Genomic DNA, 22,827 nt, shown 5'->3' with positions numbered 1-22,827 from the left:
GAGGTCAGGAGATGGCATCCACAAGAGGGCACATGGATGGTCTATCCAGTCTGATGAAAAATCATTGCCACTGTCCATACTTTCTTATTGTCAATACCAAGTTACCTCCAAAATCTCAATTTTCTGTACTCAATTGTCAGACCACCAGCTCACCTCCTTCCATTGGGACCTCAAAATAGCTGATCCTCCATTGTCTAGCACCTGCCTGTTACCCTCACTTCCTTCCTTAACCCACCTGAGATTCCAAGGCTCATTCCCTTTGAATCCACTCTCAGTTCCATTAACTCTCCTTCCATCCAACTTGCACCCCGACCCTGATTAAATCCAAATTTCTACCTCCTCTGTGTTGCTAAGCAAGCAGCTAAACACATCTGCAGAAAAACACATAACTGTGTTGACCAGTTCCACTTTAAATTGATCATTAAGAATCTCAAGTAGGTCCTCCCCATTGATGGGTATCCTACTTTTCTCCTGGTCAGTTCTTTGCCCAACTTTCCAGAGACAAGAGCTCCCCCATTTCTTTCATCAAAATTCCATCCCCCTAACTTTCTCACTCCTAACCTCCAACATTCCCTTCTCCTCTTTTACTTACTCACTTGTGAACAAAGGAATGAATGAATGAAAGGGCCCTGTTCTCTGTGAGACCCCTTTGGGGAAATAATGCAGCAGAATAAATGAACACTGGGGGCCATATCTATGTTCCAAGCACATTCTAAGCTTTTGCTTGCTAAAAGAGACCAATTACCCAAAGTCACCACATGGCATTATTGCTACCAAAAAAATTGTTTCAACAACCTTTGGGGATGACACAAAAGTGAAAGTTATTTATTAATGAGAAATCAACACAAACCTTTAGATTTCCAGTGTCATCCTGGCCACTTCTGTTGCTATTCCTCACCTACCATGGAAGACATAGATGCTGGCCTGTCAAGTGTAACGACAGACTGGGGCTTTCCTTTGCCTCTTAGGCAGGCTAGACAGATTGAGGAGGCAAATGGAGTATAAGGTGGAGAGGAGAGAGTGCAATGTCTCTCAGAGGACAGGTCCTCAGAGCACACCAGTCCAAACAGGAAGGTTAAACATTGAGAAAGAAGTGTTTTAGCCAAAGAGTGAGCCAAATCCATCAGAATGATTTGCAACTGAAGCTGAGATTCCGAATGAAGAGTTTATAAACATTAAGGATTAATGTTTTACCAAACATTACCTTTGGTATTTTTCAAAGTTGTTCCAACCAATGTGTTCCATACATTTAAATGATGTGTGAAGCCAATCATTTAAATGTGGCTCTTCAGAAAAAGTTGCATTTCGATGAGAGGTGAAAAGTTCATGGTGGGGAAAGGGAGTCATTAAATTATCTAAGCTTTTGAGACAGATTTCAAGACTTTGGAGAGAAAGAATGGACCTTGGGAATGATCTAATTTCTCAAAGTCCATTCTGTGCAACACTAGTCTCACAAGTTGCTGAGGCTATGAAAATAAATGTATTCATGATCAGCAAGTTTGGGAAGAACGTCCCTTCTTGGAGTTTTCAAGCAGATTAAGGGTTCTGAGAAGTCCTGCAATAAAGAAACCTGCCTCAATTTGTTAAGTTATACACAGCATTTCCAAAACCTACCCTAAGAATATTTTCTACCTTTACCCCCAACATCTTCTAACATTCAGCTGAACACTTCCAAGAAAACTGGTCTGGCCTAACCTTCCCATGTTATAGGTTAAAAAAATAGATTCAAAAGAGGTGAATTTATTCCCAAATTACACAGCTATTTAAGGCAGCAGTGAAACATCAGAGATAGCACCATCACCCTTGATTCTATCTCTCATTAGGCAGATATCCCTAACTGATTTCAGTGTTCTCTCACTGAGCCCATAGGTAGTCTCGGAATCTTGCTCAACACCACGGAAGATGGCATCTGAAATTAAATCTATTTGTCACCTGTAAACTAGCGTCCAGGTCTTTGGACTCTGGGTTTCCAAAGTAACAATGTTGCCATCATTTTCCTCATCACCACAGTTATCATCTATTGAGTAGTTACTTCATGCAGGCCACCGTGCTATGGCCTTTACATGCATCATCTGCTTTAACCCTCACAATAACCCTGGGAGAGTTAACACAAACATCCTTATTCACACACAAGAGACCAAGGCGCAAATGCCTTACGCATTTGCACAAGGTCACCCAGTTTGAAAGTGGCTTAGCTGGCATCTTGGCTATGCCAAGCTGTCACCTCCAGGACACCTCCACAGTCCTGTCCGAGCCATAAATGTGATGCTGAGTTACAAAACCAACATATTCAGGTCTGGGATAGCACAGACTATTCCCAACAAACCCTTTTTATCTTTCATTTTTATTCTAAGATGAGGTCAGAGTCCACATCAGTGCATTTTAGAGACTAGAAATGTGATCTATGATCAAGTTTTGGGATCTGCCCAGGATCTCAGGGGAAGAAAAAGCCCTTTGCAGGGTTAGAACTTGCATGGTAGAGTTAGAACATGGCAGTAAGGGTGGGGCACTGAACTGAGACCCTCAGGGTGTTTTCTCAGCTTGGCCTCATCCCAAGGGACACACAGCATCCCCTTCTCTCTCTGTAGACTCTTTTACCAAGAACTACCAACTGGTCAACCTGATTAAGAAACCAACCAATAAAAGTGCCACTTGTTCCAACAGCAAAGGTGCTAATTACCTGCTATGGCTCAGCCGGTTTCAAATGGAAACCTTAAAAAAAAAAAACAGGGCTTCCCTGGTGGCGCAGTGGTTGAGAATCTGCCTGCCAACGCAGGGGACACGGGTTCGAGCCCTGGTCTGGGAAGATCCCACATGCCGCGGAGCAACTAGGCCCGTGAGCCACAACTACTGAGCCTGCGTGTCTGGAGCCTGTGCTCCGCAACAAGAGAGGCCGCGACAGTGAGAGGCCCGCGCACCGCGATGAAGAGTGGCCCCCACTCGCCGCAACTAGAGAAAGCCCTCGCACAGAAACGAAGACCCAACACAGCCAAAAATAAATAAATAAATTAATTAATTATTTTTAAAAAGTAGGTAAACATATATATTAAAAACAAAAACAAAAACAAAACAGTTGTGTGTGTTCAACATCCTATACCAAATGTGGTCTCCTGATACAGACTCAGCAGCCCCAGAGCCAAGCTGAAGACAGAGCAGGTGCCTCATTTGCTTCTGGGATCTTGATAAAGCAGGACGATGAGAGAACTTCCAGCTTACCTGGAGGCTCCCTTTGAAGGGTAGACTCTTTTTGCCCTTGGCAGAGCCCAATCATCTCAGTCAATGCATTAATGTCCTTCTGTGACCCCATCAAGTCTCACTAACTTTCCCATGACAGCAGAGCAGATGGGCAGACCCACTCATGGTCAATTACTGACTCCTCGAGGATTTGACTTCCTCCCCGAGTCTTGGGGTGCTGGGCCTTGGCAACCTCCCAATTTGCAAGCCGCACGTGGCATTGAGTCTACATTTCCAGAACTTCTTTAGCTAGGGAGTGACCTTGCCTCCTTGCCTCCTCCTCCATGGACTGTTGCATAATTCTGCTGGGAGAGAGCCCAAAATATTCCCTGTGCCTGCCCCTTGCAGCTGTATTTCTGTGCAGAGTCTGTGAACCTCACCTGGCCATCTGCTGGGGAAAACACTGGAAGGAAGGTGTTATGTAAATATGAGGAGAGCTGAGGCTGATGGAAGAGCTCTGTTCTCTTTGTCACTTTTGATAAATCGCATGCTCCCTCACTTGCTTCTCCTCTGCCTTCCCAGTAGCAAAGTGGTTACTGAAGAGGCACCAGGCAAGTCTTTATGGAATAGAAATTGCTGGATATACTCTCCCCTCCAAGGGCTCCCAGAAACCTCTCTGTAAACACAAATAAGCAGCCCAGGCACATCCAAAGTTTCTCCACAGCCCTGCAAAGGGCAGGAACTCAGACCAACTAGGGTGGAAAAAAGCAGGGAAAAACAAGTTAAGTCTTTGACTTAGCTAGATGTAAATTTTCCTCCAATGAAAACAGATTCCAGTTACTAGAAACAAAGGAAATGATCAATGTTTGTTAACTTCCAAAATGGAGGATGGGTTCCCTTGTAAAAATGCACAAACATCAAAAACAAATTCATCACTTATTTCTAGGCACTGTTTTTAATGTGACTCATACCCTTTTTTTTTTTTTAAATACATCTGGTAAACCTCTACTAGAGACAAGTTGATTTCCTAGCCAGAATAATGCATTTCTGTCCATCACCACATAATTAATAATAATTTCCATACTTACTTGGCTTTCGTCACACATCTCTTTGCACTGGTGAAGGAAAGCAGAGAGAAGGTGATCTCCCCTTCCTCTGCTTGGCAACAATTTCCAGTTAGCTGAAAGCGTACCTTATTAAGATAACAGAATGTAAATCAAAGTGAATGGGTCCACACACCATGCTGCAGGTGTGTGTCTACTTGTACTGCTTGCAAAACATCCAACAGGTCTGGAAATTAAATGTGAAAAATCAGTGAAGACCCAAGGCCCATCACAGGAAGGGAGAACAGGACCCTGGCAGTCCAGCTAATGCCTATAATCACAGTGATAAAGGCTCATAAATGGCTTCATTCCACCTTGTCACTCACAGCCCTAGCTGCCACCCCTTGCTCTTGCTACCTGCAGTGACCTTTGTCATGCTTGAGCAAACAGCTCCTGCTGTGAGTTCTCTCTTACAGAGTGGCCAGATGGGGCGGTTTTGCTCCATTATTTACTTCTGTAAAGGGAAAATGCCAACAGAAAGATTCATTACAGTCCAGCCCATCTCTGCAAGGCCTCTCTGATTTATTAGGGCATAAACTACTGTACGGGCTGTAATGAGACATAAATGTTCTGGAAGGCCTATGAACTCCAGGAGGAAACGCCTTGCCATCACACTTCTGTGCCCCTAATTTATTAACAGCTTGTGCCGGCACAGCCTGGAAAATCCTGCCAACTCCGCAACCTGCAGCAGTCACCTTTGGGGTGGGCAAGGGAGAATGGGGAAAACGTGTCCAACTCAGACAAGTGACAGAAAACCTATGGGCACACTGTATAAAATGGTGACACCTGTCATTTCTCCATGAACTCCTCAGCAGATATTTGGCCAAGCTTGCTGTATGAGACAGCAAGGTTTCCCCAACTACATGATGCAAAGATCAAACTGGACATTTTGTTATTTCAGGATTTCCTTGGCCTTGCACAGGGGAAAGCGTTATATTTACTTCAGAGGAGCCCCAGTCACTGTTTCAACTTCCTCTACCATTTGAAAGATATTTTCTCCAGTGCAGTGTTTGCCCCAGCTTATTACAGCACTCTTTGCAAGACAATTAGCATTTTGGCTCTCTAAACATTACCCTTTCAGTTCTAAATATAGAACAAAAAATTAACAACAGGCCAGCCCATTTTTATACTTCCTTTTATACAATCAATTATTTTTTTCTTAGAGCAAAATATGCATGTCTTTTTAATTCAATTTTGGTTGCATTTGCCAAACTTATGAAAAGAATAAGATTAAGTAGTGAGCTGCCAAGGAAATATATAGCATCCTGACTTGATATGAGGTATTAAGCATTTTATACTGCAGGCCTTAATGAGAGGAGACCATCTTTTGTCACTGAAACATTCCTTTACAAAATATGTCTTGAGCATATACCACATGCTGGAAATCTGATAGAAACACATGGCTCCAACCCAGGACCTACCATATGATTTGCAAAATTAAATTGTGAGGGCCATTGTTCAAAAAAGTATAAAGGATTTCAAGATGGCAATAGCAGAGCATTAAAGCCAAGCACAGAGCCCTTCTGAATGAGGAGCCCTGAGCAGCTGCCAGTAGCAAGCCCATGAAGATGGTCCTGCTCTACTGTGTGGAGCATACGGTTTAATGAAGGAGTCAGACAGTAAGACAATTCCACTGATGAGAATGTAAGAAGTAGACATCAATGCTCAGAAGGAAAGGAGTACTGCCCCACGTGAAAGCAGGACAAAAGAATATGATCTAGGCGGGGGCACAGGGGACAAGAGTTAAAATCTGAAAAGTGTGTGTTCTTTTGAGTAACGAACAGGAGGATCTCCACGGGTGAAGCAGCACCTGCAGATGCCCTCTGGGGGAGGGAGAGAGGTATCCTGGCACAGAAAAAGGCCAGGTTTGCAGTGAAGCCTGGGAGAGGTTAAACGCCAGACCCCGGCAGGGCCTTGCAGGCCACGTGAGGACGGCAGTCTTGAAGGAACGCTAAGAGCAAGCACACAACTGAGTGGTTGCTTATCAATGGTAGGGTCCTCGTCACCTGTGTCAAGTGGCTTAAGTGGCAAACTGATTTACCACCACAGCAATCTGTGAAGCTTTGGGGAAGATATTTACTTTTGTAACATCAGAAGAAACAGAATGATTTTGTTTTTAATCTAAAAGACAAAGAACTCCCCTTGCTGCAAAGCAAATGCCAGGAGTGAGCTCAGCGTACATTTCTACACCTGAGGAATAAGCCTGTGTAAACAGTGACTGAGGTTTTGTCACTATAATTAAACACAGCAAAAGGCCAAGGATGCCTGCTTGAACAATGGCGGAGCCATATCCACACTCTGACTTCATGGTTCTCCATCCCCAGTGTTGGACCAATCACCCGAGAAGCACTCCTGCTGGTAGATCCCGGCCTCGTGGACTCTGCAGGCTGTTCACACTTGATTAAATATTACTATTAATATTGTTCTGTGAAGGAAAAATAAAGACTAGGGTCTTTTCCCTCTCAGTCACATGCTAATGACACAGCATGAAAAAAGCATAGGAATTCAAGGTACTCTATGTTTGATTGACCCACTTTAGTTTTTAATTAGACCTAATTTATTATTAATAATAAATTCCCTCTTTTTCCTCATAATTTTCTCTAACAATCAAATCCACAATAATATATCCAAAGGCAGACTTTTCTGAGTTAGTTCTTTTCCATCTATATCCCTTTCTGATTAAAAATTCATGCATCTGTTCAAGTACACATCTGCCCTCTCATCCAACCATCCACTCATCCACACACCCATCTATCCATCCATCTCTCCAACTCTTTTACTAAGTATTAATGTCACAGATAATGAAATTCAGAGTCAAAGAACTTATTCCCTTTGGCTTTGTCATTATTCTCTTCCTATCTCTGGCAGTTTTGTGAGATTATGAGCCTTAGTAAGGCATTGGGGCCGGGGGGGAAATCTTAATGTTCTGGGATTAGTACAGCTACTTTACACACGGCTCTTTACGCAGTATATGAAGCTAAGGAAAACTGATTTTCTTCGAGGGAATAAAAAAGAGGTACATATAAAATAAGTTTGTATTTCACTTCCAAGTTCTGTGGCTGTAAATAAAGCTTCATTGGTCAAGCTAGAAGGAGAACCCCAGAGGACTGACTCAGAGCTCAGTACTAAGAGACAGATGGCTTGCCAGAGAGGTGAATGCATTTCATTATCTTGAGCTTATTCCATAGGCATAATTAGAACTCCTTTGAGAAGTCAACTGATTATGTAACAGCCAACAAAATATGTGAGGATTTCATTTTGGCATTAAGCAGAATCTATCAAACTCTGTTTTAATTTATGATTTCCTATTAGAAGAGGACCGAACAGGACAAGCTGCTTCCACAGCAATAGTTTCTGATTAGTACCACTGGATAACATAAAGGTACAGTATATATCTCCCCCTTGGGGCATCGCTGGAGAAAAGGCAGCTTAGATTAGCCCGATATATTATTAGACATCCCTGTTGTCCTACAGAAACACAGCTGCAGGTATATTATTTCTGGCTGGGGCAATGCTAATGTGAGGTATAAGGAGAGACATCAAATGAATAACCTGTACTAGCTGGCTCACTTTTTTCCCCTTTCTATACACAGCCTGTATGAAGCAGGGAGATCTGGTCCCAGCATCAGAGCCTACAGCTGAAGCCTCACAATTCCCAGCCCACAGCCTGCACCTCCATCTCCAGCCATCTCTCCATGCTGAGCTTTCACTCCAACAAGGAACTTCAGCAACCTTGCTGGCCTCCGGGAGAAAGCGCCAGTCTCTGGACCCTCTTGCTCTGCTTTTGCCCATCTAAAGGGGATCTCACCTCCCAGTCTAGGCCCAGGAAATGGCTTTGGCACTTTTTTTCCAGAAAGCAAGGTAAGGAAAATAACGTTACTTAACTCTTTAAATGGTAATCCTGAGTGTTTCTCAAGAAAGGCAAAAATGGAGTAACAAAGACATTTTCAACAAGAGGAAAATGAGAGGCACAACCTCTCCTTTCATTTGCACGTAACTTATAAAACGAATGTGACTTTTCCCCCCAAAGCCCAAGTTACTCCTGGATAAATTAGCTTCAGATGATGTTTTAAAAAAAAAAAAAAAAAGGTGGCGAAGTAAGTCGTCCAGCTGCTATGTGACTGCCAAGCAGCCTAAGATGGTTCAATAGACTTAAAGATTTCTAATGACAGTCTATTTGGGAACATGTAGATGTGGCTTTCCAAGTCCAGAAAGGCAAGGTGAGGCCTTTGGGATATGAAGAAACCACAGAGGAAAGGGATGGCAGACATGGCGCATGAGGGCCACCACTGGCCTTCCTGTGCACAGCAGACTGCCCACTGGTCATGGCCCTGCCCCTTTTCCAGCCAGATGGGCGCTTGCAACCCTTCCCAAGCTAGCACTCCAGAGAGCTGCCTACAAAGGCCTGGAACTGGCCCTCAGCACAGAACCTCCTTGCCATCTGGGATTCAGTGCAGGCAGCTGGAGTTAGTGAAAGAGTTAATGCGATTTTCCACTCTCCCTACTCACTTTGAGGGACTCTAGTGAGAACTGGCCTGATCAAATCACCTTTAGGAAATGGAAAAATCTAACTCACCACAGAGAAAGGCCAGTGCAGAAAGGAATGCTGGAGATGAACCAAGGACGGGCTGAACAGAGCTGTACCATTAGGGCCACAAGAAAAGGAAACACAGACCCAGGGAGAAAAAAAGGTGGCAGCGAAGCAGCACCTTCCTAACTGCATATAGACGACCCCCCCCTCACACGTCCACATCCCCATCCTTGGGGTACGGAGTTCGAGGCCTGGCGTGCACGTGGGAAGGAGGGGGCTCAGCCACCATCACCTTATGCGTCTCACAGATGCATCAGCTGGTATGAGTTAGCCAGGCAGTGTTCACATTTTGGGGAGAAATCATCCATTGATTTATCACAGGGGGCATAAATCATAAATGCATTTAGTTGTCTTCATCGCCTTTCTTGTCATCCTGCCCTTCTGAAGTGAAATTAAGAGGCAGATGTATTATCTGGGATCAATTCCAGATCCCGTTTGTGTTTGTAAAAAAAGGAAGCCAGGAAGGGTTTCACACAAACCTTCTGCCACAGGTTGATCAAAGTCCTGGCACCTCGAAGGCCAAGTCACCAAACAGAGAATGCAGAGAAGCTGGGTGAAGGGAGGGGTAGACAATTCACCATCGCCCCTTAGGCCCAGCTGGGCTGAGGACAACAGGAGGCCCTGCACTGTCCCTAACCCCCTCTTGGGCTCACGACCCTGAGGCCCGCAGAGCTCCCCACCATGAACTGGTAGGTTGCAAAGTCAATGGGAGAACAGAAGGTGGTTGGTTGCAGCAACAGTTTTAAAATTAAGTCAGTGAAGACAATGGCCACAGCAAGGACAGAAAGGGATTCTTCCAGAAAGGTCTGGAGGACTCCTCTCAAACACTTTTGCATTCTCACATCTCAGGTCCCATATAGGTCTTTTCAGGGATTCTGTCTCGTTCACACTGTTGCCTTCCTGGAGAAGTTTGTCCTATTTCCCTCTGATAACCACAAGGTACCACCACATGGCTTTTCTAATGGTTCTTGCAAGAAAACTGGGAAGGAGCTACAACAAGCTACAACAGCTACAAGGCTGTTTTATAAATTAGCTCAGAGAGCTCCACCTCTTTCTCCTGATGTCAGGGGGCCAATTGTCCATCCCTTAAGATTACTCTCGCTGGATTTTTTTTTTTTTTTTTTGGAAGGGTTAGTTCCCCTTTTTTAGTCCTTTTTTTTTTTTTTTTTTTATGATAAAAGCACATAACAGGCCATTTCCTAAGTCCAGAGGAAGAGAAAGGATCAGTATTTTTAGGAGGGTTGAGACAATTATTCTGTGGGGGAAAATAACCACATTTCAGTTAAGTATCTCTTTGGCTCGCACAGACATCCTTCCGTTTGGAGCATAAACCGGAAAAGTCTTCTTCAAAATTCCAAAACCATCACTTCTTGTCTCTGTCCCACTGAGGCACAGAAACAAATCATGTGAAGTCAAATTAATATGATCCAAATCTTAAAAGCTCTAACATTTCCATGAGTTCTGAGGATCAGATTCATAGAACCAAGGATGAGAGTGCCAAAAATTCAGGCTCCAACCCAAAAGGCTCCAAATCCCTGCCCATAGCCAGGTTAACCCTCTCCAAAACAGAGGGCACCTTGGAAATCTGTTCCAGGACCTAATGTAGCCCCAGGAGGCTGTGGGGCCACGCAGCTAATCCTCCCTGTACGTCTCCAGTTCAGCTGGCATTCCAATGTGACTGGGCCTCCACTTGGGCCTCTTTGCTTTCTAATAAGGCACATCAGGCAGCAGGCTTCCTGCTGGACAGTTAACATGCAGTTCACACAAGTCTCCCCCATCAGTCACCACCACCAGCTGTTTTGTTTTGTAGATGGGAATCTCCAAGGAGTGAAGAGGATAGGACCAAATCGGTTATTACATATGGAACAGTGAACAACGAACCAAAGGCAGCTTTAATGTGAAGACCCTGGGAGGGAGTGGAAAGGCTCCTATGGGAGGCTCTGAGCCGAGAGAAGTTTCTAAAGTGCAGGGCTGCAGTGACGGAACATATTCACTAAGCCCTATAAATCTCCTCCCGTTGTACTTTTAATGTAAATCATTAAGGTAAGGGTAGTCGGATGGATAACAGGTCGATGGCCAAAATTATTTGGCATTGGGAGCCTCAGGTTTTATCCCCAGATGTTTGAAGGGGTAATGCAAGGGTCAGCCTATGGAGAATACCGGATTTCCCGAAATCTACTGGAAGAAGGAGCTTCATTTATGAGGCATAAGGGTGATTTCTCTACCAATAAAGTTAGCTAAAAACGCAAAGGGCTCCTCTGGGATGAAGACCTATCAACATGAAACAAGCAAAACGTACCAGAAGGTGCAAGGCTCAGGGTCAGGTATGGGACTGGGGATTCTTCCTGTTGGGCTTTTGGGATCAAGTTCTGCTTCTGATGGATGGGACAATGAACACAGTTACTTTCTTGTGATGTTTATCTAATACATTACAAGATGAAAAGGCTATCACCAAAAGGAAAGCAGTAACTAAGATTGCTGGAGGTCAGGTCTGTCGAGGGGTAACTTTAAATCAAGTAGTCAGGGTGGATCTCATTGAAAAGGTGTGTCTGGGCAAGGACATGATGAGAGTGAGGAGTGAGCCAATGTGGAAAGCTGGGGGCAGAGTGCCCCAGGTGGAGGGCACAGGAATTGCAGACGTCCAAAGGCCTGAGAGTAGTGGGCTCTGAGAGGAGAGAGTGGAACAGAGGTCAGAATGAAGGGGCACCCATCAAACCAGGCCTTGAGGTACTCTCTTGGGACTTTGGCTTAAACGTGGCACAAAGTGGGGAGCTAGTGGAGGTTTGGAGGCTCACTGGCACAATCTGCCTCCGGTTTCCAAAGTGTCTGGCTGCTGTGTGGATAACAGGCTCTGGAATGCCTACTTCCAATGAAACCAATCTACCTGAGAATTAAGAAGAGATGTGGTTTGACTGCAATTTATGTGCATGTATGAGAGTGGCAGGGGTGGAGAAGCATGCTGGCCTCCATACCTGGGTGCTCCTAACTCCCAGCACGCCAGGGCATCTTTCCCTCTTCTCAACCCTGCTAAGCCCCCTCCTTGGCCCATCCTACAAAGGAAATGCAGAAGAGGGGGCAACAGCTCACTGGTGAGACGATGAACATGCAAGATGGGCTCAGCCTGAGCAAGGCTCCCCCAGGAGGCCAGCTTCTGGCTACCTGGAGTGAGGAGGCTCTGTTGGAAGAGACTTTTGTTTACCTGGCCAACAAGTTCACAGTCCTCAGTGCCTCATGGACTGGCTGTCAGGGGCCTTCCCACCAAACCACCTAGAGGGGAGTTTTACGAAGGGGGCAAATGAGGACTTGCTAGCCTCTGGCGCTACTCATCTGGCCCCCACAACAACCCTGTGAGGGCGGCATGGTGCTTGCCCCCTATTTCCTAGATGAGGAAACTAAGCACAAGGAGAGTCAATCACTTGCCCAAAGTCACCCAGCTCAGAAACAGTATATCCTGGACACCTGCCCAGGCTGTCTAGGCCTTCACTGCCACTCTAGAAAAGGGACAAATAATATAAAACAACACTACTTTTCAAATCTCCTTTTTATGTTTCACCAAGACAGCCTGCTCATCTGTACTGAAGAATATTAGCTATTGTATATCATTAATTAATGATACTGAACAGTCAAATATATCTCAGTATATTTTCATAAGTGCCAGAAGTTTAGGTAAAAAGGATACTGCATATATATATTTATTCAGGAAACAGGTAAAATGAAAGGCCTGGAAATGTTTTTTTAAATGCAGCTGAATAGTTTAATCTTCTTATAAGTCAACCAACACACCACATAGGAGTGATCCATATTCAAGGATAAAAGAATACTTTCTATTTTCCACATCTGAAAAATTATTGCTATACCATCTTGAATTCATCCAGTACAACTACATTTTGGCTGTAACAGAGGGATTTTAACAATGTGAATGGTTGTCAATCATGGTGACAATGATGATATAGCATCATGCAGTCTTCCCACTCTGTGCCCAGCACTGAGCTTAGTAGCACATCATCTTTAATTCTGAACAACACGACAAGGAATTGACACATGAAATTACCTCCACTTTACACAGATGGGGGGAAACAGATTTGTCAGCATCCAGATACCACCCTCTTTCCTTTAGGCAGCACCGCTTCCCTACCCCTGCCTACTCCCCAAGGGCCCTATTCAATAGTCTAAGAGAAACAAAAATGCAGAAAATAAGAACTTGACATGTCAATAGCCTGCAAATGATGTTGAACTTATTCATCAAGCTTCCACTTATTGCTGGGTGTGCCAGTTAATAAGCTAATGTGTCTCGCCACCAAGTTCTCTGGGCTCTGTGAGACTGGGGCTGGAGCTCTGCAAACCACATTTCCGCTTTGGCAGCTGTTTCCAGTGAGGCTCTGCCAAAAGGGTCAGTGTTGGGGAGGCCGCAAGGATGAAGGAAAGAGAAGGGACTTGCTCCCTCCGAGTGCTCCCTCTTGGCTTCCTGGCCCCAGTGCCATCACTCCAGTGAGGCCTCTTCACCCCAGCAGGGGCAGTTCATTCCAGCAGCAGTGAATGAATCCAGTTTGCAGCGTTCCCAACACTCACAGAATCCATTTTATTGCATCCCCCTCAGAGACCCCAGAACCCCCTCCTCAAGAGTCTGGATCCTGGCCGCACAGGACCCTCCTCTGGGTTCAGAGACCCCGGCACCTTCGAGCCGGTGTGTCCTCCTCAGAGGTCTGGGTCCTAGCCCTTTGAGTCCTCTCCTCCCAGCTTCTAAGTTTTAATAATGACCTTCTCTTCCCCTCCCCTCTTCTGCCCTCCCCCACCAGCCACAGGGGTGGCAGCTTTTTCCTGCAGTTGCTACTGCCATGATATCCTAGACTGTTTGCCCTTTCTGCTTAATGATTCTTAATATTAAACACTCTTTGCTAAAATAACTAGCGGATTTCTGTTCCTGATTGGATCCTGCCCAATCCACGGGGCACATAACCCAGGCAACTGGCATTTCTCAGTGGCCCCAGCTTCCCTGAGCAGAGGAGGGTCTAGGAGCCACCTATCAAAATGCCAATTCTAGGGCTAGGCCTGCAGAGAATGGAACCTAGGAAACATTTTTAGCAAGTCCCCCCAACCACGCACCCCTCAGTTTTTGAGCACAGGTGTGAACGGTCTGATGTGGATGACGATCAAAGACCCCGCAGCTTCAGAGTGGTGGGCTCCTGGGCTAGTGGCTTAATCCCTCTGAGCCTGAGTTCCCTCAGCTATGACATGAGAGTAGTAATAAAGAGTGTCTACCCATAGGGCAGAACTAAGAATTAAATGAGAAAAGCAAGTGAAGTGTGTGACTCTGCACCCAGCACGGGGAGCAGGGAGGGACAGCCATTTTCAGGAGGATGTGGCGGTTACTTGGGAATGTGCACTGTCCCCCGCCTGCCTTCGGAAGACAGCGGAGCCTGGGTGGAGGCCAAGGCCCCCACGCTGAGCCCACCAAGAGGAACAGCACCGGTGGCAGCGGGGCAGGTGCCCACGCAGTTGTTCTGAGCCCCTGACAAGAAGTGCTTTTTCGATGGCTGGCAGCAGGCACGCATCAATAGGCTTCGTTCCTAACTTGTCTCGTCATGTTCTTCTTGCTGGAGTCACAAGATGTCTAATAGCAGCAGAAGTAATTAAAAATAAACCGGGAGACAGCGAACCGTTTCGACTCTCCCTTCAGCGGTGAGGAGGGCCTGCGTGAGCTCTTACCACGGTGACTGGAAATGTCTTTTCCTGTCATACCACTGACTGACCACAAGAAATGAATGTTCCTGCTATTTTCCTAAGACAGCTGTAGGACTGATCACCCTTGAGAAAATACAGCAACGACACAAACTCACGCAAAACTTTCAGACCAAAGGTGACTTCAGTTAGGGAGGGAGAGGGAGGGAGGGAGGAAGGGGACAGAGAAATGTAACCACCAGACTGAGCCCTGAAGTAAAACAGCAGTAAGAAATAGGCGCATCTGGGAACTTTCATAGGAAGTTTAAAAAGTCTACTACCTAGACCACCCTCTATTGAAATTATTTACGATGAGGAGAGCCAGTACCCAAACCACATGCCCAGCCCAGGGCCATGCCTCATAGGCTGACTCCTGTACATCAGCCAGAGAAAGGTTCTGACGACAACCCGCTCGTGCCTCTCCTCTGCTCAAGAGCCTGCCATGGCTCCCCACTAGCCTTGTAGCACAATCCTAACTCCTTCTGTGCCCATCAAAGGCCAGAGGAGCTGGCCCTGCCTGTCCTACCAGTACCCCACCGCCCATGTCACTACCCCCGGCACACCAGGCTCAGCCAGCGGCTCTTTACCCAGCTCCTCACACACACCCAACTTCTGCTCCTCAGGGCCTTTGAAAATACTGTTCCCTTCACCCTTCCATGCTCAGCTCCTTTCCCCACATGCACTCTGCTTGGAGAGGGCTCCCCTGGCCACCCCATTACTCTGTCTCTGGCCCTTGCTTGTCTCCTTCAGAAGATTTATCGTAGTTTCTAATTATTGGTCTTCTCACTTGTTATCTGTGATGTTATCTGCTCTGTGAGATCTCCTTGAAGCCACCACGTCAGCCCCATACGCCTTGGCTCTGGTACAGTGGCCTGGGACACAGAGGGCCTTCAATAAAAATCTGTTGAATGAATGAATTACTGCCCCCCTGTTTGGCTACTCCCCATTATATCCCCTTCCAACAGCCTCTGCCACCCTCAGCCCCCACCTTAATCTGGTTCTATGGGATGAGGAATGACAGAGCCAGAGTGCAGGTGGGTGGGAGGAGAATGTCGAGATCCCTCCTCTATGAGCAGTGGGACTTAACTCATTTCCCAGTTGCCTGTGGTCTTGGGAAAAATCCCTCTCCTCTCAACAGGCTCAAAGGAAGGCTAAAAAAAAAAAAAAAAAAAAAAAAAAGGTTTTGTAAAATCATTTGAATGTCAAAGGGAATAATGTAGTTTAGGAAAAAAGAAAGAACAAAAAATTCCTTCCAAATCACTTAAGATTATTTAAAGGTTGCACTCTTAAAAAGATAAGCCCTCACTCCTCACTCACTCAGCTCAGGAATTTTGCTCTCCAGAGTGGCACCTGTCCCCAGAAAGATGAGGAGAGAGGGATTCCTGGGCTTTCCAAAATCACCCCAGAGCTACCGAGGCAGAGCTAAGTCTTTCAGTCCCTCTGAGGCCACTAGGACACGGTGGGATTGAGGCTTTAGCTTCCAAATTGTGCCAAGGGAGGAAGGCCTGGGCAAAACTCCCAAGAGAGCCCCTTCTTAGAGATCGATGTGCTACCAGTTCAAAGGACACAGATTTCCAACAGTTCCCAAAAGTGCTCCAAAGCCAGGTCCCCAAACCATTCTATGATCAAGGGCTTCCCTTTACCCCCACACCAAGAGCTGCTTGTGTCCACCCCTCCTTGCAGCCCCACCAGGCGTCTTCCAAGGCCCCTGAGTCCTGGTTGTCTCTTGAGGGGCCTCACAGCTACCACCTCCACTTTTGTTTGGGAGGTGACAGATAATAAAACAGACAACACTCAACTGAAATTGCATTCACCTTTGAGGTTGCCCTGTGCTTTTAGAAGAGGAAAATCATTTAGGTGCACCCAGACAGCCTCGTCCTAAGGCTGCACAACTGGCTTTCCTCTTACTCTTTGCGTGCAGCCCCAGTGGGTTCTGAGATCCCCAAATCTCTGACACTGAAGATTCTCTTGCACTTGGAGGTGGGAAGGCCAAGAAAACAAACTCATTGTCCTGATGACAGCATTCTCAGTATGGACAGCTCTTTCTCTGACCTAGGGCCATTTTGTTTTGCTTTTGCCCTTAAGAAGTGTGCATCCTGGTTAAGGGCACAGCCTGAGCATTCAACTGCTGGGTTCTCATTCTGACTCCACCAAACACTGTTATGGAACCCTCAGTCAATTATGTAGCTTCTTGCTGCCTCAGTTTCTCTCAATTGTGAAAAAGGGATAATAATAGTACCTGCCTTATGGGGTTTCTGTGAGAATAAATACAAAAGAAACATTCAGAATGGTGCCTGACAGTCAGCATTCAGTAAGAATTAGTTTTGTTTTATATATTTAAGTACAAGAAATTGGTTTAAAACTTTCTCTTATTGATGGAGACCTGGGGAGGGGGAGTAAACTGAGCATTCTAATCCAACCTGTGTTTCTCATCACAGACCCACATGAAGCACAGACACAGTGGCATCTAACAGGTACAGAAGGGTCATTACCCACACTGCATACCCAGGCAGGGTTTCACAGTTTACCTACAGCAGAAGTGAGTTAAGACGTGGTCAGTTATGTGACAGCTGCAGTCAAATCTCTCTCCCTGAAGAATAACGCAGAGCAAAATAAGAGGTAGGAAGCCATGAGTGGGTGGATTCTGACCCCACAGTGACAGGGATTCCAGGAATTCCATTTCGTTTGGATTCAGGGAGTCTCTGGTTTCCTGGGTCTTGGCAAAAAAAGGGAATCTGATTCTCTCCAGGGTGTTCCCTCTTGCTCCAGAGAACCAAAAGCTGTGACACTCTGCCACGTGCCGTGTCACCACCAAAACGGGGTTCCAGGGGCAGTTACATCTCACGTTTATGAAGACCCGACATTCCGGGCACGGGGTGCAGTCCCAGGCTGGGTACCTGTTGCTGGCTCTCCTTCTGGACCACCAGGTCACCAGGTACTGTGCCCCAGCCCTGGGCAGCCCTGAAGGAGCAGGCAGGCGCACAGAAGGACAGAACTCACTCATGACAGAAAAAGAAAGGGTCGCGCAACATATGGGGGAGAGACACCTACAGCATGGAGAAGTATTTGCCATCAAGTCTCCCGTCATGTGGTTCGTCTCTCTGAGTAGAACAAAAGCAATGGAAAGGCAGGAAGAACTCACCATTACCATCTTCTGTTGAATTCAGCCAATGCATAAATTTCTAAAGGCATCGCAATGACTCTCAACTATACCCTGGTTGGTCTAAATTTCTTCAAAGATTCCTTTAGATCAGGGGGTGGCAAACATATTCTTAAAGGGCCAGAAAATGAATATTTCAGGCTTTGCGGGCCAGATGGTCTCTGTCACAGCTATTCAACTATTTAGCAACAGACGACATATAATCAAATGGGTATAACTGTGTTACAATAATACTTTGTTTACAGACAGTAAAATTTTAATGTCATATAATTTTCACAAGTCATGAAATATTCTTCTCCTTTAGTTTTTTTTTCCCCCCATTTAAAAATGTAAAAATTATTCCTAGCTCAAGGACTGCCCAAAGCAGGCAGTAGGCCATAGTGTGCCAACCTCTTTTTAAAATCTCTAACTTATCATTTTCTTACCTATCCACTCTGTCTTACACATCAAGGGAGGTAATGATTAATAATTCCAAGACCTTTTTCTTTTTTTTTTTTTTTAAGTTCACTTGAAAGAGTAACTATATAAATGGCAGGTATAGCCATTTTTCTTTTTTTTTTTAATATAAATTCATTTATTTATTTATTTGGCTGCGTTGGGTCTTCGTTGCTGCGTGCGGGCTTTCTCTAGTTGCAGTGAGCGGGGGCTTCTCATTGTGGTGGCTTCTCTTGTTGCAGAGCACAGGCTCTAGGCGCATGGGCTCAGTAGCTGTGGCACACGGGCTTAGTTGCTCCACAGCACATGGGATCTTCCCGGACCAGGGCTCGAACCCGTGTCCCCTGCATTGGCAGGCGGATTCTTAACCACTGAACCACCAGGGAAGTCCCATTTTTCTAATTTAAATGTAGAAATGTAGGCAGCTTTATTTCTTAAGCAGATCCTGGAATGAGTCCCTTTCATACTGAGGAGTTCATATTTTATTCCAAGTGTGTAAAGCTGCCATGAAGCCACTAACCAATGTATATTAGGCAAAAGTAAATGGCATCCAATAAACGAATAAATAGCTCCTCATTTCTGTTCCCAGCAATAACATGCTGGCAAGGGACACACTGCATAGGCGATCATGATGTCGCCTTCACAGACTCATAGTTAAATCACCAGTAATGGCTTCCTTCTTCCAACTCATTCTATGTTTTATCAAGCAGTTGCCTCACACAAGGCCCTGATTAGGTAGCATTAAAACATGACACCCACAAGTGCTCCCCTGGCCTGCTCCCCATTTCCTTCTGCTTTCCTTTCTTGGACCCCAACTGCCATACTGTAAGGAAGTCCAGGCTACTGTACTGAAGAGACAGGACTCACAGGGTCACCTGGAGGATTAGACACAGCATGGAAAGAGAGCCCTCAGGGAAGAGAACCAAGGCAGCTCCGCCAAGCTCACAGACGAACACAGCTTCCTCAGTGACCCCACTGGACACCACAGGGAGCAGAACCAACCACCCAGTTAACCCACAGAACTGCAAGAAATAATAGATTGTTATTTTAAACCACTAAGTTTGGAGATGTTTCATAGTATTGCTACCATGAAATGATTCTCTTTCCTTTCTCCCTTCACCTTGTTTCTTCCAATATTGATAGTTTTCTATTGCTGCATAAAAAGTGACCACAAATGCAGTGGCTTAAAATAGCACACGTTTGTTATCTTAGAGTTTCTGTGGGTCAGAAGTCTGGGCACAGCTTAGCTGAATCTTCTGTTCATTGTCTCACAAAGCTGCAATCAAGGTGTTGACTGGGTTGTGTTTTCAACTGGAGGCTCAACGGGGGAAGAATCTGCCTCCAAGCTCATTCAGGCCGTTCACAGGATTCATTTCCCTGTGGCTATAAGACGGAGGGCCCAGCTTTTTTCTGGCTGTTGGCTGGAGGCAGGCTGCCCCCAGTTCCTTGCCACATGGAATTCTCCAAACAGCTGCTAACTTCATCAAACCAGCAAGGAGAGTCTCCTGGCTTCAGGGAGTGTCTAATCCCTCTTTCAAGGGCTTTCAATTAAGTAAAGCCCACTCCTGATAATATCCTTTTAGTTAGCTAAAAATCAGCTGACTTGAGACCTTGATTACATCTGCAAGATTCCCTAACCTTTACCATATTCTATTGGTTAGAAACAAGTCACAGGTGCAAACTACACTCAAGGTGAGGAGCTTATACAGGGTGTAAACACCAGTGGCCAGGAATCATGAGACTGCCCTAAGGACTCAATGCTATACTTCTCAGCAGGGACATGACAGAGTGCATGGTGGTGGGACTGGTCAGAGGTTCAGAACCTGTCCTCAAGAACTCACCAAACCAGTGAAGATGAAAAATAGGCCCAGAAGTGATTACAGTACTGGACATTAAGGTATACACTTCTCTTATACAGCTCTGAGGGAGTGTAAAGTGTAGGGCTCAGGTAAAGACAAGATGGCATCTGGCTGGAGAAGAAGAGGGAAAGCTTATGGCAGACCTAAGAGAAAGGAACAAATACCTAGAGCCTGGGTTAATCTGGAGCAGTGGTCCAGAACCCTACACCTATGGGTATGTAAAGAATTTAAGTGAAGTGGGCTGAGAGGAAATAATGGAGCGTGATGGAGGCCACGGCCAAAAGGAGCAGGCATTTGCCATCTAAGGGAGCAGCCATTCCTCAGCTCCAGCCGTTTTTTGCCATATGAGAATGCTGGCTCCAAAGCGCCATGTGTACCCCTTTATGAAACTAAAACTTTAAAATTTTATATTCTATCTCCAGATTTTAAAATCATGATCAGTAATTGACAATTTTTTAAACAAAGTATGAGCCAAGAAACACATACCTGTGCACTGAATTTGACTGAGGGAACAGGCCCTCGTAAAGGTAAACAGAGGGAAGCAGAAGTGGCAGAGCCCACCAAGTAACCAAACACTATTCCTTGGGCTGTTTCTGTGGCAGTGGCTCCCAAGTGCAGTTCGCCCACCAGTAGCATCCACGTCACCTGGGAACTTGTTAGAAACGGACATTCTCAGGCCCCACCAGCCCTAATGAATCTGAATCTCTGGAGGTGGAGTGAGCAATCTGTGTTGGAACAAGCCCTCCAGATGATTCTCATCCTCACTCAAGTTTGAGAATCACTGTTTTATAGGAATCAGGTTCCAGCCTTAAGATCATTTTACTCTCTCCATTTCCTGTTTCTATAATCATGAAGATAGCCAACGACAGCATGACCCAACCCTCTACTAAGTAACATTCAAAACAATAGAGAAAAATGACAGCTTAGACATGACACAGCATCTCTCTTTAACACAGTGCTAAATCACATTGGGGTTTTATGTAAATTCATTACCCGCACCTTCACAGAGAAGTCCTCAAGAAGAGAATGTATATGCATATGAATGCCATGGAACTCTCCAGAATGGAGCAGGAGGGGCGGGATCCTGCTATTAATTTCTAATCATAGATAAAGGCCCTCTTGCTACAGAAAGAAAGTCTGCTTCTGCTTGATAATACTTTATAAGTAGATCAAACTGCTTCATGTAATGTTGAAATTTCCAGGACTCTGGTTCCAATTAATCCAAGAAAGCACCTGGCCTGAAGTCAATATTGTTCCTTTGGAAAGATATGTTGAAATTTGTGTTTTGTCTTTAGAGTTATGACTTTGCAGCCTTCATCCTATGCCTCTCCCAGCAAGTAAGGATAGGATGTTTAAATTCCAATATTCCTGGTCTACAGCTATCCATCAAGTATCACCAAGCAAGAGGGATTCAGATGATTCAGCACATGAGTCTCACAAGATAATACATTTGGTATTAATGTAGCTGCTTATTAAAAGCCCCTTTTACTTCCTTCTTTTATTTAAGATGGTCCTAAATAATGTAAAATATCCTTCAACACGCTGTGAGATGTCACAGCATCTGTGAACATCTTATTTGACCACAAAACGTCCATGGCCCTACCCATGTTGACTAGTGCTGTGGCCTCCCCCCCAGGCCCCTCAGTCACTCAGCCACGCCTCAGGGTTGTGCCTTAGGTAGTGGCCATGTGCCCAGCACTGTGCTGTGTGCCGCGGGGGTGCAAGCACAGACAGCATGCTCCTCACTCTGCATCACGTACATTTACCAGGAATTAACTCTGGCCTCTACGTGTCCTGGGAAATCATCACCTGAAATATCTCATTTAAAATCACCTTGTCCAACAGTGAACTTCCAGCTTACTCAAGGGTTGGATTCTAAAGTCAGTGCTTATTGTGGGAGCTGCATTCAGCCAAACTTATTCCTGGATCTCCCTCAGGCAGGTGCCATGCCAGAGTCCCGCCTACTCTCAGCAAGCTCAGCACAGCTAGTTTTCCTTCCAGCTTCAGAAATGGTGGCTTTCTCTAAGGTTGAGCAATAGGGGAGGCATCCATTTGGGGACCATGTTGTACAAACTATACATATATCTTTAAGCACCAGAATCATGCTTGGTGAGGTGAGATGCCTGTGTTAACAGAGACACGTGGGGATCAAGAATGACTGAAAGAATGTGCAATGACAGCTCACGCTGCCTCAAGGGTACATGCTTTCTGGATACAGCTGAGTGCACAGCTGTCGTTTGTCTTCTGTTTCTTTTTGCCATGGGTGTGGTTAGTTCAATTCCCAGAAATTAAACATACAGCGTTGAAGAAGCAGAACGGACTTGGTCTCGATAGCCTCATGCCCCAACAGAGACAGTCAGAGTAATGCCACTGGCACATAGGATAGGAAAGCGCCTTTGTGATACCCCCAGGATAACACCCTCTCTGACGCACCTCTTTTTCTTGCTCAAATTTCACCATTTAGTTGAGATAGTGATCAACAACTGCCAATCTGCCGATTGGTGTCCATTTGAGGAACTTATTAAAAACACAGAATCCTGGGCCACACCCTCAGAGATTTTGATTCTGTTTAAGTGTACAATAGGATCCACAATTTAAAAGATCTCCATAGGGAATTCAAACTGGCTAACAGCTTGAGGAACTCTGGATTAAGGGACTCAAAAGACACCAAAAACCTTGATATCTGTCACTGATACCCTAACATATGCGTTTATCAGATAAATAAATGTTAGCTTGGAAACCAAAGAAAGAATTTGAATAGAGAACAAACAAGCTTTGACAAGAGAG

At 45.4% G+C, this 22,827-nt stretch overlaps 1 protein-coding gene across 2 annotated transcripts in view; it reads right to left on the bottom strand.

The window, feature by feature from the left end:
• The window catches only part of CACNA2D3 (calcium voltage-gated channel auxiliary subunit alpha2delta 3), a 770,150-nt gene that overhangs the window by 331,044 nt on the left and 416,279 nt on the right, over positions 1-22,827 (bottom strand). The gene's annotated exons all lie outside the window — the stretch shown is intronic.

Source organism: Balaenoptera ricei, chromosome 11 (genome assembly GCF_028023285.1).
Source record: "Balaenoptera ricei isolate mBalRic1 chromosome 11, mBalRic1.hap2, whole genome shotgun sequence".
Lineage (NCBI taxonomy): Eukaryota > Metazoa > Chordata > Mammalia > Artiodactyla > Balaenopteridae > Balaenoptera > Balaenoptera ricei.
This window is presented reverse-complemented; position numbering and strand designations above follow the sequence as displayed.